This window comes from Podarcis cretensis, assembly GCF_951804945.1.
Source record: "Podarcis cretensis genome assembly, chromosome: Z".
Taxonomy (NCBI): domain Eukaryota; kingdom Metazoa; phylum Chordata; class Lepidosauria; order Squamata; family Lacertidae; genus Podarcis; species Podarcis cretensis.
In genome coordinates, this window is record NC_137184.1 from 22207461 (window position 1) to 22222763 (window position 15303).

The window sequence follows — 15303 nt, forward strand, 5'->3', positions numbered from 1 at the left end:
CCCCCTAACTCTGTTATCCCAGAGCAGTAATAAAGGATTCCCAGAGGCATCTGGTTGGCCATTGTAAGAACAGGATGCTGGACTAGATGGGGGGGGGCGCATAAGGTTATACAGCCCTGTGAAATAAAATCCAATTTAGAGACAGAAGAAATGGTGATGATTGATGATAGAAAGACAATTGCTCTTGATTTCTGCAGTACTCTTGTATCATTTTTATTTTTTTTATTTTGTGTTTATGTAAATCAAGAAATTGATGGGGGTGGAAAAAGAATATTTATACTAAAAATGAAGGTGGAGAATGCGGGACGAAAAAAAAAAACAGAAATGTAGACATTAAAAGGGCCTTTTGGTTTGAAAGCATAGCGTACCCAAGACCCATGCAGGGTACATTTTGTGAGTTCAGCTGGAGCAATGTCATTCTTGTTAGATTTGCATAATCTAAGGGGGGGGGGATTTGGCCACTGCAATAATGCTCCAAATGCAATAGTTTCTTCTGTTCTGTCTGTCTCTGTGTTCTTCCTTCACATTTGCCCCTTCTCCAGACATAAAACCAGGCATAGTGCAACCCTTTCGTTTTTACATCTTCTCCTCCCCTCTCCATTAAGGAGTATGGCACCACCTGCTTAATTTTGGGTTACAAAGAATCTAAGCATTTTTCAAATTATTCACACGCACAAGCTGCCTGCTAACTCCTTTTTAAACTTGAATTAAATCAGGTTTGATGGGAAAATTTAACTCTGCATATACTAACCACCTGAGAAAATTATTTCAGGCTCCGTCACAATAATTGCGAAAGCTGCAGCCTAAGTTTTTTAAAACAACAACACAGCAACAACAACATTTATTATATATTTCATTGCATTTATATGTCACCTTTTTCTCCAAGGAGCTCACGGTAGTATACGTTGTTATTTCCCCTTCTCATTTAATCCCCACAACAACCTTGGGTGACCGGCAGGACATGCCCTCTGTCTCAAACAGCAAAAGTTCCCTTTGTCACTTAGCACAGAGTTTCTGTTGGTGAGGGAGGGCTGTAGCTCAGTGGTAGAACACTTGCTTCATGTGCAGAAAGCTTCAGGTTTAATTCCCAACATCTCCTGGTAAGGATAGGGTTGGCTCCTGCCAGAAATCCTGAAGAACTGCTCCTGTTGGTGTCAACACTGTTGAGCAAGATGGATGAATTACGGTATCTGACTCAGGAGCACAGAAAGCTGTCTTATACTATCTAGTTGTTCATGCAGCTCATGCATTCATAACGGTCACCAAAGACTTCTAGGGTCAAAGCCAGTGGTCTGTGTGAAATGATCTAAAGGGTTAGTTGGGCTGAGTTGTATTAGAGAACTTTCAAACCATTTATGGATTCATGCAATTACCCAGTGTTTTATTCCAGTACTCCATGGCCATACATCATTCCTCACTCCACAGCCTCACATGCCATGCTGTGTTCAGTGGTGTGGTGTTGAATTTTAATAGTGCTGGCAGTTTTGAACAGAGAAAGTAGAAGCACCAGACCCCAACTCAGCAGACCACTGCCCTGTTACACTCTTAGTAGCTAAGAATAAAGCTATTATTTTGAGAATCTAGATCCCCAGTGCCCTAATGCATGTAGGTTGCCTGGTGAAATGTGTATGATTGCTAACGATTGTGCAGGTTTTCATGAAGGCATGTCTAATTAGGGTGTGAAGGCTGCTAAAAAGTTGTAGTATGACTTGGCAATTGAAAAAAATGGTTAAATTAATTTAGTTTTGCTTGGTAAGTAAAATGTATGTGAAATTGCATATACCATACTTTTCTGTGTATAAGACTAGGTGTTTTTTTTTTACTGAAAAAGAAGGTTTAAAAACCTGGGGTATCTTATACACAGGTAGTGGGTATGGGTGATGGGTGATTGGTTGCAGCCGTGAGCTGCAGACTGTCATTGGCGATTTGTAGTGTGATTGGTGACTGCAGCAAGAATTTCTTTGCATTGGCTGTGGGAAATGGGTGTGTCAGAGACTGCTGAGGATTGGCTGCCGCTGCGGCAATTGTGCTTACTGTAGACTTCCACTGTTGGCGATCGGGTAGACGCTTGTAGCAGACGTGAGCAATCGTTAACGAGCGGGGCAAGCAATTGCAACCATCAGGTTAGTGATTTGCTGCACCCCCCAAAAAAAGCTCAATAACTCTGGGCAATTCTACCCCCAAAAGCTCAACAACTCCTATCGTTTGGGCCATTTTCTGAAATTGGAGTCCCGCCAAGTAGGCGTCATACACAAAGGAGCGTGTTATACATGGAAAAGTACAGTAAATTGTTAAAAACTATTGCCAAGTCATCATCATCATTATTATTAAGCATTACCTGACATTTTCAGAAATTAAAATTGTTTGATTTTCCAAAAGCAGTTTATTCTTCATCAAACATAGACTTACCAAGCTAAATGTTGTCCAATCACAAAATAGCACATGATAGCAGATTTGAATTCCTCACACCTAAAAAACCTATTTTTAAGACCTATCACTGAAAAAAATTGCAGAACTTAAGTTACACCCCCTAAAATGACATGCCCTAATACCTAATAAGTATGAAATGGCACCATTGACAAAGGATTCTGAATATTGCCTAGTCATTATGGATGATGAAGGATGTGACTTGATGCCTTGGATGGTGCCTGACTCATCTTCATAGCCTCAGTATCAGTTTCACACATTGACCAGGAAATGTGGATAGTCCCCAAGGGGAAAATAGGTTCATTTGCTGGTCAGTGTGCACATTACCCATTTGATATTGCCTGCTTATATGCATTCTCCATCATTTGGAGGATCTGTATGTTTGCTTCAGTGAGCAAAATCTTCTGTTCATGTACGCCCATTTTCCAAGTCTTCATCACTGTTCATCGAGATTTTTTTCAATTGAATTTGGTAAATTGCAGCCTTAAGACCAAATGGTTGATACATATAGTGTATATACAATTTGGGCTTTCCCTAACTGCAAGCCCCTCCCACCCTTCACACCAGTAGTAAACTGGATTAATCAGTACCCACTAGAAAAGAGATACTGAACTGTATGGGTTCTTTGTGTGGCGTTCCATTGTTTGGTCAACCCACCTGCACTTGTTTTAGTCTGTCCTTTGCAGCAGCAGCAGGTGTCTGCACCAGGTGCTTGCAGGTCTGGAATGTACTCATTTAACAGCACCAAGCTTTCTCTGTGTGTATGTCTTTTAGAAAGCAACTCTTTGTGTTTTTAAGCCCCTTTTATACATCTGACAAGCAAGTCCCCTTTAAGTCAGTTAAATCAGTTAGTAAAATCAACTCTGAATATGTGTCAGATAACAACAAAAAAGCAATAGTTGTGCAAATTAATCCATTGTAGCTCTGCAACTGTGTGCTCTTATATTCTGTAGAGTTGGAACGAAGAAGCGTTTTGCTGTCATTATTAAATAACACACCCAATAAAGAGAAACAGTGTTAGCATAGTGACATTTGCCGAGTTGACTTTGAGATAGAATGCAGTGGAAATTGCAGATGCCTTTTATGTTCTCATTAAGGCATTCAGAGGCAGAAACTCCTTTAACACATGATCACCAAAGCGAGTTTATCTTGCTTAATGAAGTTACACTAAGGCTTATAATTTGTTCCTGAATTTTACAGGTTGTTATATATATCCAGAACTTCAACTACTAAGGTTTCCAGGATCTTGACCTAAAACTGCCACAGTTTTACTGGAACTTGCTCTCTAGCAGAGGTAGCCAATGTGGACTCCAACTCCCATCAGCCCCAGCCAGCATGGGCAATGGCCAAAGATGGTGGGAATCGGAGGGCACCATGTTAGTTACCTCTGCTGTGCTTTCTTTCATTCCTTGCAAGTATAATAGCTTTGTTTCAACATTCTGGCCCACCCATCCTTTGCAGATCTTTAGATCCATGGTTGTCAGACTAGGATGCTGGTGACATCCATTTCCTGTTTTCCCTGTTTGAAAGCTGCTGCCCATCTTCTCCAGTTTAAGTCTGAGGGAAGCCCAGTCAATAGATCCAATTATTAGGAGATTCTTAGGCACGAGCCAGAAGTTCACTCTTCAACACTCTTCAACACTAACTTGTTGTGCAATAGCCCAAGTTTAGGCCCAGACACTAGATTCAGATCATGGCAAGTCAAACCATGACCAAACCAGCAGGTAAAGAATACATATTTATTTAAAGATTTGAAATAGGCTTAGTTTGGACCAAAAAAGGAGGAAAAAGATATTTGATATTAAGTTTTGTATTTTTCTCTATAAACCCAAATAATTTTTTTAGAATAAAAGAGTTACATAAAAGATTGCAAGCTCTAGACATCTTGATGGGGAAGAGCAGGTACAATAAAACAATCTATTTTAACTAACCCTAATACTTCACCATCATTCTCTCCCCACTGCCCCATGAGAAATGGCTGCAGAGTCCAAGTCTAGCTGTAAGTATCGAACAAGGGAAGCAGAATGCTAGTTAGGATTTAGCCGGGGACCTTGATTGATTGATGCAAATGGGTTTTATACAGCTGGACATCTTTGTCCAAGTCAGCCAACTCTGAGACTCCTTAGCTGTAACTTCCCATGACCCAGAGCAGGAAATGATAAAAAGGGAGGTGTGTCTCTCTCTCTATGGCACAGCTGGATGATTGCTTTAATTGCTGAAGTCTTAGAATGGCTTTGAAGGGTTGCCAACCAGATAAGCAGGTGCTGTAAATCTGCCTGCTATCTGAGAATGAGCGACCAGGAATGAGTGTCCGGAGTGTCACTATTCTCATAAATCCATCCCTCTCAGCTGAATCCAAGTTTGGTTACTCCCCGCAACCCTAGTGGTTAACCCTTTGTTGGAGGCAAAGGTGTTGCAGGAGTTGTGTAGGCTCCCTGCATATTTGAGAAATGCAGAAGATCAGAGCTTTAGATCTTGTAAGGATCTTATGCATGTAAAAAGGGTGCCCTGCTTCAGGAGCAATTCCTCCAATTCTTGGAGGGTGATGGAGATGGTAATGGAAGATGTTTGTGGGGGGGGGGGGGGAGCTATTGTGCTTGAGTCCACTTTCCCACATTACGTTAGGGAAAGGCCAGGATAGGGCTTTTGCAACCTGAGCTTTCATGCTGCTGAATTCCTGGTTATTTAAATAAGAGTTCTCCCAGAACATGCATTAATTCATTTTTTCCTTTCTCTCTCATACACACACACACACACACACACACACACACCCCACACACACCCCTCTTCCATCATGAAACTCAAGGGCCAAGTAAGTGAAATTCCCAGGTGTTCTCTTCTCCCTGCCCCACCAGGCACTGCTGCATCATGTGATTTTTCATTCCATAGTCCTGGCATTTGGATGCAAACATTAGCTGAACCTTAATTGTCGTCTGATTCACAGTCTCTTTCTCTCTCTGCCCCCCTCCTCAGTTAGTCTTTATCCCTGACTCGTACCCACATTGCATGCATATTATACATGCCTACCAGGCTGCTCAAATACAATAGTGCACTGTGTGGCACATAAATGTACAGACAGAGATCAGATTGTAATAGCTAAACTTAATCAAATAATTGTTTTCTTTCCCCTGAAGGTGAAAGCAAACAAACATAGATTCCTGAGAATCCTGCTATTACAACTCATTTTATCTCTCCCTCCCAATTTAGTAATTTTGCATACTTTAGATTTTCTTCTCATCCCTCTTCTAATTTTGTGGTCCTCTTGCTGTCTAGCTAGCTTCCCTTAGATAATACTTTATTCGGCTATAAGCCCACAAGGTAAAACAAATCAATAGATAAAATAGCATTTTACAATCTAAAATATCAACTAAAATATTTCAACGCATAATCTCTTTCACATTATTTACAATCTCTAGATGTACCGTGTTATGGCCTTGAAGATCAAGATGGTGCATAGAGTTTACTGGATTTTTAATAGTCATGCAGCATTCCATGAAGTCTTTTATATGAAAGAACTGAAATCAGGAATCTAGCAACCTGTAATGTTCTATAAGAGTCAATGTCCTGGAGTAGATAAGCTAGATGTAATTCAGGTGGTTTAGCAGCAATTTCCAGAATGATTGAACTCAGGATCCTTGATCGGGGAACAATGTATAAGGGGCAATTAAACAAGATATGATAGAGGGATTCTATTGATTTGTTGTCACATGCGCATAAAACAGAGGTTTTACCGTTAGAAAATCTATTGCTCAGAACATTTGAGGGGAACACATTAAATCTGGCTCTAACAAATGCGAATCTATGTGACGCAGCCGATAAAGTAGACAGATATCGAGGTATCTGGGACATAGATGTAATGCCCTGATTTATCGGGGAACATGAATTATATGATAGCCAGTGTGTTTGGTGCACTTGCTCTATTCTCCTGCATTGCCCTGGTCTGGTCTTGTGGAGGAGCCCACAGAGCAAGGCAGATCTATTGTTGCAGCACCATGGACAGCAACTAGCGCTGGAAGTGACTTGAGCACTTGTGAGCCTCTCCCATCTCTTCGCCTAGACTGTGCCCCCTTATGGGGAACTTGGAGCAGTGGCTCCTAAATTTTTTTTCAGAGAACCCTTTTGGTTCCATGAACTCAATCCCCATGCCCCCACACCCTCCAGCCTACCCTATAGAAAGCATTATTCAGAACAGTGAGTTGCACAACCCACTAAGGAAGGCAATAACACAATAGAATTCAAAGCAGTAGCAATTAATTACACATTTAGTCAAAATCCAGCTAAAAGTATTTAGTTTAATTAATTCAACTAAACTAGTGAACTTGATCCAATGATACCAGTTTTTCTAAATCTGATAGACATTTATACCTCCAGTGCCCCCTGCCCACCTTTCCTTTTAGTACCCCTTGGTAATCCCACTGCTCTCAAGGGGCATTATCACCCAATTTGGGGGCCACTGCCTTAAAGGGTTGACCCTTTGGCCTGAAGATGAGCATGTCTTCTGCATCTCTGGTATGCTACCTGTTCCCCTAGATTGGTGGTGTCCTATAGAAGGCATTCAGTTCCTCACAATGAATGGAAGGCATTTGTGAGGGCTCTGACGTCAGTCCTACACAGACCTTGATACTCTGTGGAATAAGGCTTGGTAGACTGTTGCCTACTAGCCTTGGGTTCAGTGGTCCCTTGCTCAGCAGCACCAGGCTCAGATCAAAGTACCCAGCCTGGCTTCTTAACTGGTGACACCGTAGCCTCTAACACTGTTCTCTGGTCACTGCCAGCCTCTGGGTACATGACACCCATCAAGGTTAGTGGTGTGATCTGAGGATGTCTCATCATGCATTTTGACACCTTTAATTGGTTTCTGCTCCTGCAGGTGGAGATGGCTTCACATGTTTTGTGTCACTGAATGTCACGGAAAGAGGGAGAGAGAGGAAATGCAGGCCCCCCAATCGTGGCAAACAGCTGTACACGGGCCATATGTGAAGTGGTTTGTAATTCTTATACAATGCATTTTAGGTTCTTTCAGAAGTGTGTAATGATAATGAAGATGAGGATTGTAAGTTTTCTGATTTACCAACCTGGTAGGTGAGATAGAACTATAAAAAAAAAATTTAAAGGGGAGAGGAGAGAAAAAATAAAAAATCATGCCCAGTTCAGTTTTTGTAAGAGATTAACTTAGGTGACAAGCCTATGTCATTTATCAGTAAACGGGGTGGGGAATGGCTGTATTAGTAATCCACCCACCTTCCCCATTTTGTATAATGATCTTGAGCTAATTAAACTAGCTCTGGCTGGAGGAAAGAGATCAGAATGGTACTGCTTGATGATTCATTTTATTAAAACTTCACCATGCATTAATAGAATATTATGGAAGGTTCTCTGCATGGAAAGTACTCTATCCTTACAGTCATAACTCCCCCATTGCTTTTCAGTTCTGTTCCTTTGCTCTGGCCTGCCTCTTTCAGAATGTTGTTTTCTATTTGTTGTTTATTGAACTTATATCCCAGCCTTTTTTCCAAGGAGCTCTAGGTTGCCTTTAATTCTCACATCATCCCAGTGAGGTAGGTTAGGCTGAGAGGCAGTGACTGGCCCAAGGTCACCCAGTGAGCTTCATGGTACAGTCAGGATTTGAACCCTGGTCTCCCAGGCCCTAGTCCAACACTCTAAACTCATGCTGCTCTAGAACAGAAGCCCTGTTCAAGCCTCCATGCACCGCCCTGCTAGGTCATCTAGCTCCACATCTTCCCCCTCCTCCTTGGGACCCACCTATCCCCTCCATGACATCTTCACAGGACTTGTAAGTGATTTACAAATATATAAGATACCAAACATCTTGTCAGTCAAATGACCCAACCAGAAATTAAATGAGCATAGTCCCTGTTACATGATTTCTTCAGGTTGAATCTTATTTCCTGGTCAGTAGAGTAGTATGCCCTCCCTATGTGCAGCCCCCTAGACATATCTTATTTTGGATCCAAGGCTCCATTCTGCAACTCCTGGATCTTTTCCTTCCCCTTGCTCTGGATGACAGTTCTCTCTCCCTCTGTTGTTCTTGCCTGTTCCTCCCAGTCCAGATTTGCTGCCCAGATTGGGCTACCACGGTTGTTTGGGTTTTAGGTCTGCTGCCATCAATGGGGTGCTGTGCTCTTTTTGCCATTTGCCTCTGTGTAGATTAGCCATTGCCGTAGAGACTGCAGACTTCAGTCCAACATATTGGTACATGCCACCCCAATCTCTGAGCGGTGTGAGATTCCAGGGGTTCCAGGGTTTCCCAGGGTTTCCTTTTGGAAAATGAGGCATAGCTGAGACTGTTGTGTCTTTATGGTTTATTTACGGCCTGGTTATATATACAACCTGAGCCTAAGTTGAAGGGGTTTATAGCATTACACTTCAAGAGGTTCCTGCTTCTCCCATAGTTGTAGCCCTGGATTCAATCAGACACCGGCCATGGCTCTCTTTCTCTGCTTCCATCTTGCTGTGCTTAACAGACTGTCACCTCCCCACCTCAAGCTCATCCTGCCACCTGCAATTCTAAACTATTGCTAACAAACTCAAAGCTGGAGGAGGGACGCCTCCCAGGAGCCCTTGGCAAAGTCTCCTCTCTCTGGCTTTCCTAATGGCCCATTACCTTCCCTGTGGCTTTGTCTTTGGCTGATTTCCCCAGGTGATTTCCTGAACACAAGAAGCTGGTTTCACCTGTATTTTAACACTTTGCAAAATCCAGTGTCTGGCAACCAATTTTAACACTCCAGACACTGAACCGCCCTGAGACCTCTGGGTATAGGGCGGTATATAAATTCAGTAAATAAATAAATAAAATAACTCACATTGGACCCAGGAATTTAAGAGGATCTGGCACCTACAAACCCATACACACACGACTCATAACAATACCAAGCTGTTAGCTTTTGGCTCAAGGTGCAGACCTCCCCCCCCCCCATCCCAGTTGGCACTTTGTCCCAATGGGAAGAAGCTGGGGATTTTTTGGGAGATGCATCCTTTATGGGTTATGCAATTACTCAGTACGTGGATAATTAATAGGTGTTACATATTACACCGAGAAGTAATTTTATTGTTAATATTAACATTGCTATTAGATAATGCTGATTATATTTTGCACTAAGAGGATTGAAAAAAGGAGATGAGGCGAGTGCTCTTCTTTCTTGCCTGTTCTAGAAAGAAAGAGAAAGAAAGAAAGAAAGAGAGAGAGAGAGAGAGAGAGAGAGAGAGAGAGAGAGAGAGAGAGAGATGTGTGCTAGAGTATAGTCTTCCATTCCATAGGGGGAGAACAGCTGTGTCAGGGCTAGTGATAGCATTGAATTACTGGGTGCATCTGAGGCAATGTTCACATTGTGGCAATTTCACCTCCTTCAGTAACAGAACAGGCTGCTTTCTACTTTGATCATGGATGTATATTTTTATTTTATTTTAAAGAGGAAGGAAAGAAGACAGAGCTTTGGTTCAAAGTGTGTCTGTGTGTGTGTGTGTGTGTGTGTGTGTGTGTGTGTGTGTTTAATGCATTCCTGGTGATGATGATATTTTTCTATGAACAGCACTCTGCTGCTTTTAAACAATGAGTTGAAAGATTCCTGTTTGAGCAAGGTTGATAATGTAGAACAGTGGTTCCGAAGGCAGGAGGTGAGATTACCTGGGGAGGCTGCTAAGAGGCATGGAGGCAGCAGGGGGCCGCTGAAGGTGTAAATGACTATCAGACTTTGAAGAGCTGGCATCGCTGGATCAAGTTCATCAGTTTAGTTGAATTAATTAAACCTAATAGTTTTAACTGGGTTTTGAATAAATGTGCAGTTAAGTGTTACAGTTCTGAGTTTTACTTGGTCAAGCAAACTGCTATTCTAAATAATGCATTTATTTATTTATTTATTTATTCATACATACCACACCTTTTTCGCAATTGGAACTCAATATGGCTTTCATATGGTAGGGTAGGAGGCACTGGGGATGAGCTTATGGAACCAAGGGGACAGTGGCCCCAGAAAGTATAGGAACCACTGGCATAGATGGGGAACCTTTTTCATCCTGAGCATCACACTTCCTTAAGGGGAACATGCCAGTGGTGGGCGGGGCCAAAGGCAAAAGTGAGTGGAGCTAGAAGGAAAAGTGGGAGGAGCAACAGGTGTGTCTTTCACCTTTGACAGTAGGCTGCATTTTAGCCACACAAAACTCAAAAGATTTCTAAATACACACATCTTTCTCTCTCCCTCTCTCCTAATTTAGGTAATCAAGAAGCATCATCATAGTCCCAGGATACAATCCGGACAGGCTTAACATTCTAGGTAGGTGTGGAGTTCATCTTGCCAAATCTCTGTGTTTGCACAATGTTTGGGAAAGTGTTAATTAGAAATGTGAACTGAATGAAATTTCTCACCCATTCCCAGGTGGAAGGAGCCCCAAATGGAGCTAGGTGGGATTTAGGGAAAAACTAGAAATGGGCTTTTGAGAGTAGTTGTCTGCTTTCTAATTGGTTTATTCTGACTTTAAGTATTATGATCTCATAGTGGTGGTGATCCAGGGGAAATCACATATTTGTTGTTTGATTCTGACAATTTGGTGACACAGTCGTGAGATTTGCAGCAGCTGCCCAAAAACTGAGGAGAAATTTTAGTAAGGTTAATATTGTGAATTGCAATGTGTGTTATTTTAATGTGTTGGTTCCTTTCACCTTTCATATTTAGATATTTTCTCATTTTTTAACCTTTATTGTTATCATCATCATCATCATCAGTGCTTTTCCTCCCCCTAAAAAAAATGTTTTAGGGGTACTCTCATTAAACACTCACTTCTGTCTGAAACTCAGGAAACACTGTGACAGGAAATGAGGCCACCATCGGGGGTAGCAACGGAACTGATGGTTCACCATTCTAGAGAAGAAACTATTTTTTTAAAAAAAGATTCAGTTTCTTGATTCACAAAATGTTTAGGGGTATGCGTACCCATGCTTCCCTCCATAAAAAACATGGATTATTATTATTATTAGTAGTAGTAGTAGTAGTAGTAGTATAAAAGGTAAAGGGACCCCTGACCATTAGGTCCATTCATGGACGACTCTGGTGTTGCGGCGCTTATCTCGCTTTACTGGCCGAGGGAGCCGGCGTACAGCTTCCAGGTCATGTGGCCAGCATGACTAAGCCGCTTCTGGCGAACCAGAGCAGCACATGGAAACACCCTTTACCTTTCCATCGGAGTGGTACCTATTTATTTACTTGCACTGCATGCTTTTAAACTGCTAGGTTGGCAGGAGCTGGGACAGAGCAATGGGAGCTAACTCTGTCGCGGGGATTCGAACCGCTGACCTTCTGATCGGCAAGCCCTAGGCTCTGTGGTTTAACCCACAGCACCACCCATGTCCCTCCCAGTAGGAGTATAAGGTAAAGGTACCCCTGCCCGTACGGGCCAGTCTTGACAGACTCTGGGGTTGTGCACCCATCTCACTTAAGAGGCCAGGGGCCAGCGCTGTCCGGAGACACTTCCGGGTCACGTGGCCAGCGTGACATCGCTGCTCTGGCGAGCCAGAGCCGCACACGGAAACGCCATTTACCTTCCCGCTGGTAAGGTAAAGGTAAAGGTACCCCTGCCCGTACGGGCCAGTCTTGACAGACTCTGGGGTTGTGCGCCCATCTCACTTAAGAGGCCAGGGGCCAGCGCTGTCCGGAGACACTTCCGGGTCACGTGGCCAGCGTGACATTGCTGCTCTGGCGAGCCAGAGCCGCACACGGAAACGCCGTTTACCTTCCCGCTGGTAAGCGGTCCCTATTTATCTACTTGCACCTGGAGGTGCTTTCGAACTGCTAGGTTGGCAGGCGCTGGGACTGAGCAGCGGGAGCGCACCCCGCCGCAGGGATTCGAACCGCCGACCTTTCGATCGGCAAGTCCTAGGCGCTGAGGCTTTAACCCACAGCGCCACCTGCGTCCCCAGTAGGAGTATAGAGTAATGTAAAATTATATTTTGGTTGGTGCTGTTCTTTAATATTGTGTTAGTGTATATATTTTTTTCTGTGGTTGATATGACCATGATGGTCAACAAAACAACAGTAAGTTAAACATATTTGGTGATGTGCACATTGACACTGCTAATTTAATTAGAATAGTATACTTGCTAAGGAGGAAGACACAATGTTTAATCTCTAAAAAGAGACATGCTTTTTTTGTCCTACAAGTTTCTGTCCATGCCTTAGAGAGGGAAGGATGGAGGAAAGGGAAGGCACTCTGTGCATGCTCAGTCAGGCACTTTTACTCTATTCTCACTGTCTAGAAGAAATGCTTATTGGTTACCAAGCCTAGACAGTTTGCTGACCCCTGGTTAGGTTCATTTTGACACAACTGCATAACAACACAAAAGTTGTTGAGCTTTTTTTTTGGCAAAGGAAATGCCAACATTTAAACATCGGTTTCCGACTGCAGTATTCCAGCTATGTCTGGGAAATTTCAGACATATGGAAACCTTCGCATAACAGCCATTTCCAAAATTACAATGCTAGTTTTAACACAACTGCATCAGGGTAAATATATTAGTGAGACATTCTTGCTGCCATGAGTTTGCAAAAGGGAATTGCAGCATTCAAGCACCCACTAATATGGTAAACCTTGCTGTCATGTAGCTTGAGGTGACACAGGAAAACAAATTTAATTGTCATGCCTTCTTGTGCATCCTCTCACATGTATGTTCTCAGCAACCAACAAGACCCTTTAGTGCAAGGTCCTTTTCTAACAGCACATCAGTAGTAAGAACATACAATGAGAATCACAGCAAAGGAATAATTATGAAACACACACACCAAACAGCTGCATTGAGTTGAATAACAGATTTAGAAAATGCAGACTTTAATTAATCTGTGTTTTCTGCTGGGATTTCAGTACCATCTGATTTGCCTTTCATGGATGAAAAGTATAATTGTAGCCTCCCCCCAACACCACCTCCTTGTAGCTGCAAGTTTATCCTCCCAAGAAATTGATTCAGTTCTTCTGTTTCCTAAAGAAAGCTCAATATGAAACTCATAGTACACGGTGCAAGGCACAGATAATGGACTAGGTCTAAATGCCAGCATCGTCAGAAAGCTGGAGCAAGCACTGCAACGTGAGGCTTTCGGAAGTGCCTTCTGTCAGTGCTGTCCGTTAACAGTTTGACATGCTGGTTTATGGATCCAGAGCTACGTCTTAAGAAATGGCATTGGTGTGGAACTTACCACTCAGTAGAATGAATTGTTTGTGCAGTAGCCCAGTTTTTAAAAAGCAGCAGCAATATATAAAAATTTATTCTTGGAAAGGGCCTTGATCTAACATGCAGGCAGGTGTTAGTGTCAGCTTGGACTTAAGGGTTCAGCTGGCAGCAAAACTCATTTGCTCGCTGATACAGAACTGAACTTGGGCCATAGGGCACAAAAGCCTTAATACAGTGGAATTTCAGTGCAGCAATATGGCCATCTCAAATGGAAGTATTCACAAGTAACTGTTAGGAAAGATCGACGTCAGTTTTGTTGTCTGTTCTCATTCCCAATATTCAATCACACTAGCACAGGGCTTCCCAACATTTGGCAGCATATTTGGAATTCTGAGTGTGTGTTTGTGGACGCAGCCACAAAATGATTGCTGTGAATGTGTGTCTGTTCACAAAATGGCCACTGCGGTAGGAGAGGCAAGTCACAAAAACATCAGGCAAATTGGCGAGAATAAAAGACAAGTAGTTTGCCTAATAGCCTAAGTGCAAGGCAAGGTGGCTGTGAACTGCAAAACACAAAACCACATGGAACCTATCTGCTCCATCAGTGAACCCATTTCACAGAAACATGCCAAGCAATTCCTCTAAAACACTTCTGAATAAAATCTTCAAAAATGTATTTGTTTGCCTCAGGTTAATAGGAAAACCATCCCCAAATCTATTTCCCATTTATTCATAACCAAGTCAATTCCTGTTTAATTTTCAGTCTACTCATTTTTCATTCAAGCCAACTTCCACCTACTCCAATCTCCTCCTCCTCTCCAAACCACAAACCAAGCACACTCTCTCTTTTCCTCCTAGAAATCACCACCACCTGCACATACCTTTTATTTCAACACGAAGACACACACACCTTTTGTCACTCAGTCCGAAACATACACATGATCTCTCTCACACTATGACCCGCCACTCTCTCACACATCACATGCACAACATATGTTTAAAGCACTTTTATACCACTTGAACAGCTTCCCATGTTAAGAGTGCAAGGAATGGTAGCACTATGAGGGGACTGCTAGCAACTCTCAGTACCCTTAACAAACTACAGTCATACCTTGGGTTACAGATGTTTCAGGTTGTGTTTTTTTTTGGGTTACGGACGCACCAAAACCCAGAACTAGTTATGCCAAAACCCAGAACGGGTTACTTCCTGGCTTCAGTGGTCACACATGCGCAGAAGCGCCGAATCGCAACCTGCATGTGCGCACAAGTGGCGCTGCAGGGTGCGAATGCTGCGGGTTGTGAACATTCTTCCCACACGGATCACATTCACAACTTGAGCATCCACTGTACCGTCTCCAGGTTTCTTGCGGAGCGGGTGGAGATAAAGAGACAACATTACTGGTAAAGACTTCTAAGAATACCTTGACTGGATGGTTCAGGTGTACCTACAGACATGTCTCTCCTTTCTCCATCTTCTCCCCTGCCTTGGAAGCTTCCCACTGTCGTCCCCCCCCCCACAACCCTCAAGCTTACAAGGCAGCAACAATGGTGGGTCCAGCCTGTGGAGAGCAGGTGCCTCAGCCTATTTATTGCTTTCATGTACCCATTGCCTTTAAATGGCTGAAATTCAGACTTAATTGTTTATTTAGAGATGTATGCCAAGAGATGTATATATATATTAGGGTAGGGGGCAATGGGGGTAG

The 15303-nt window shown here is 42.8% G+C and overlaps 1 protein-coding gene across 2 annotated transcripts in view; it reads left to right on the plus strand.

The window, feature by feature from the left end:
- NEXMIF (neurite extension and migration factor) overlaps window positions 1-15303 on the plus strand; it is a 233617-nt gene that overhangs the window by 139859 nt on the left and 78455 nt on the right. For both annotated transcript variants that reach the window (XM_079961208.1, XM_079961209.1), the window contains exon 3: window positions 10660-10718. The gene's annotated coding sequence lies outside the window, so the exon portion shown is untranslated. The remainder of the gene's footprint in view (window positions 1-10659; window positions 10719-15303) is intronic.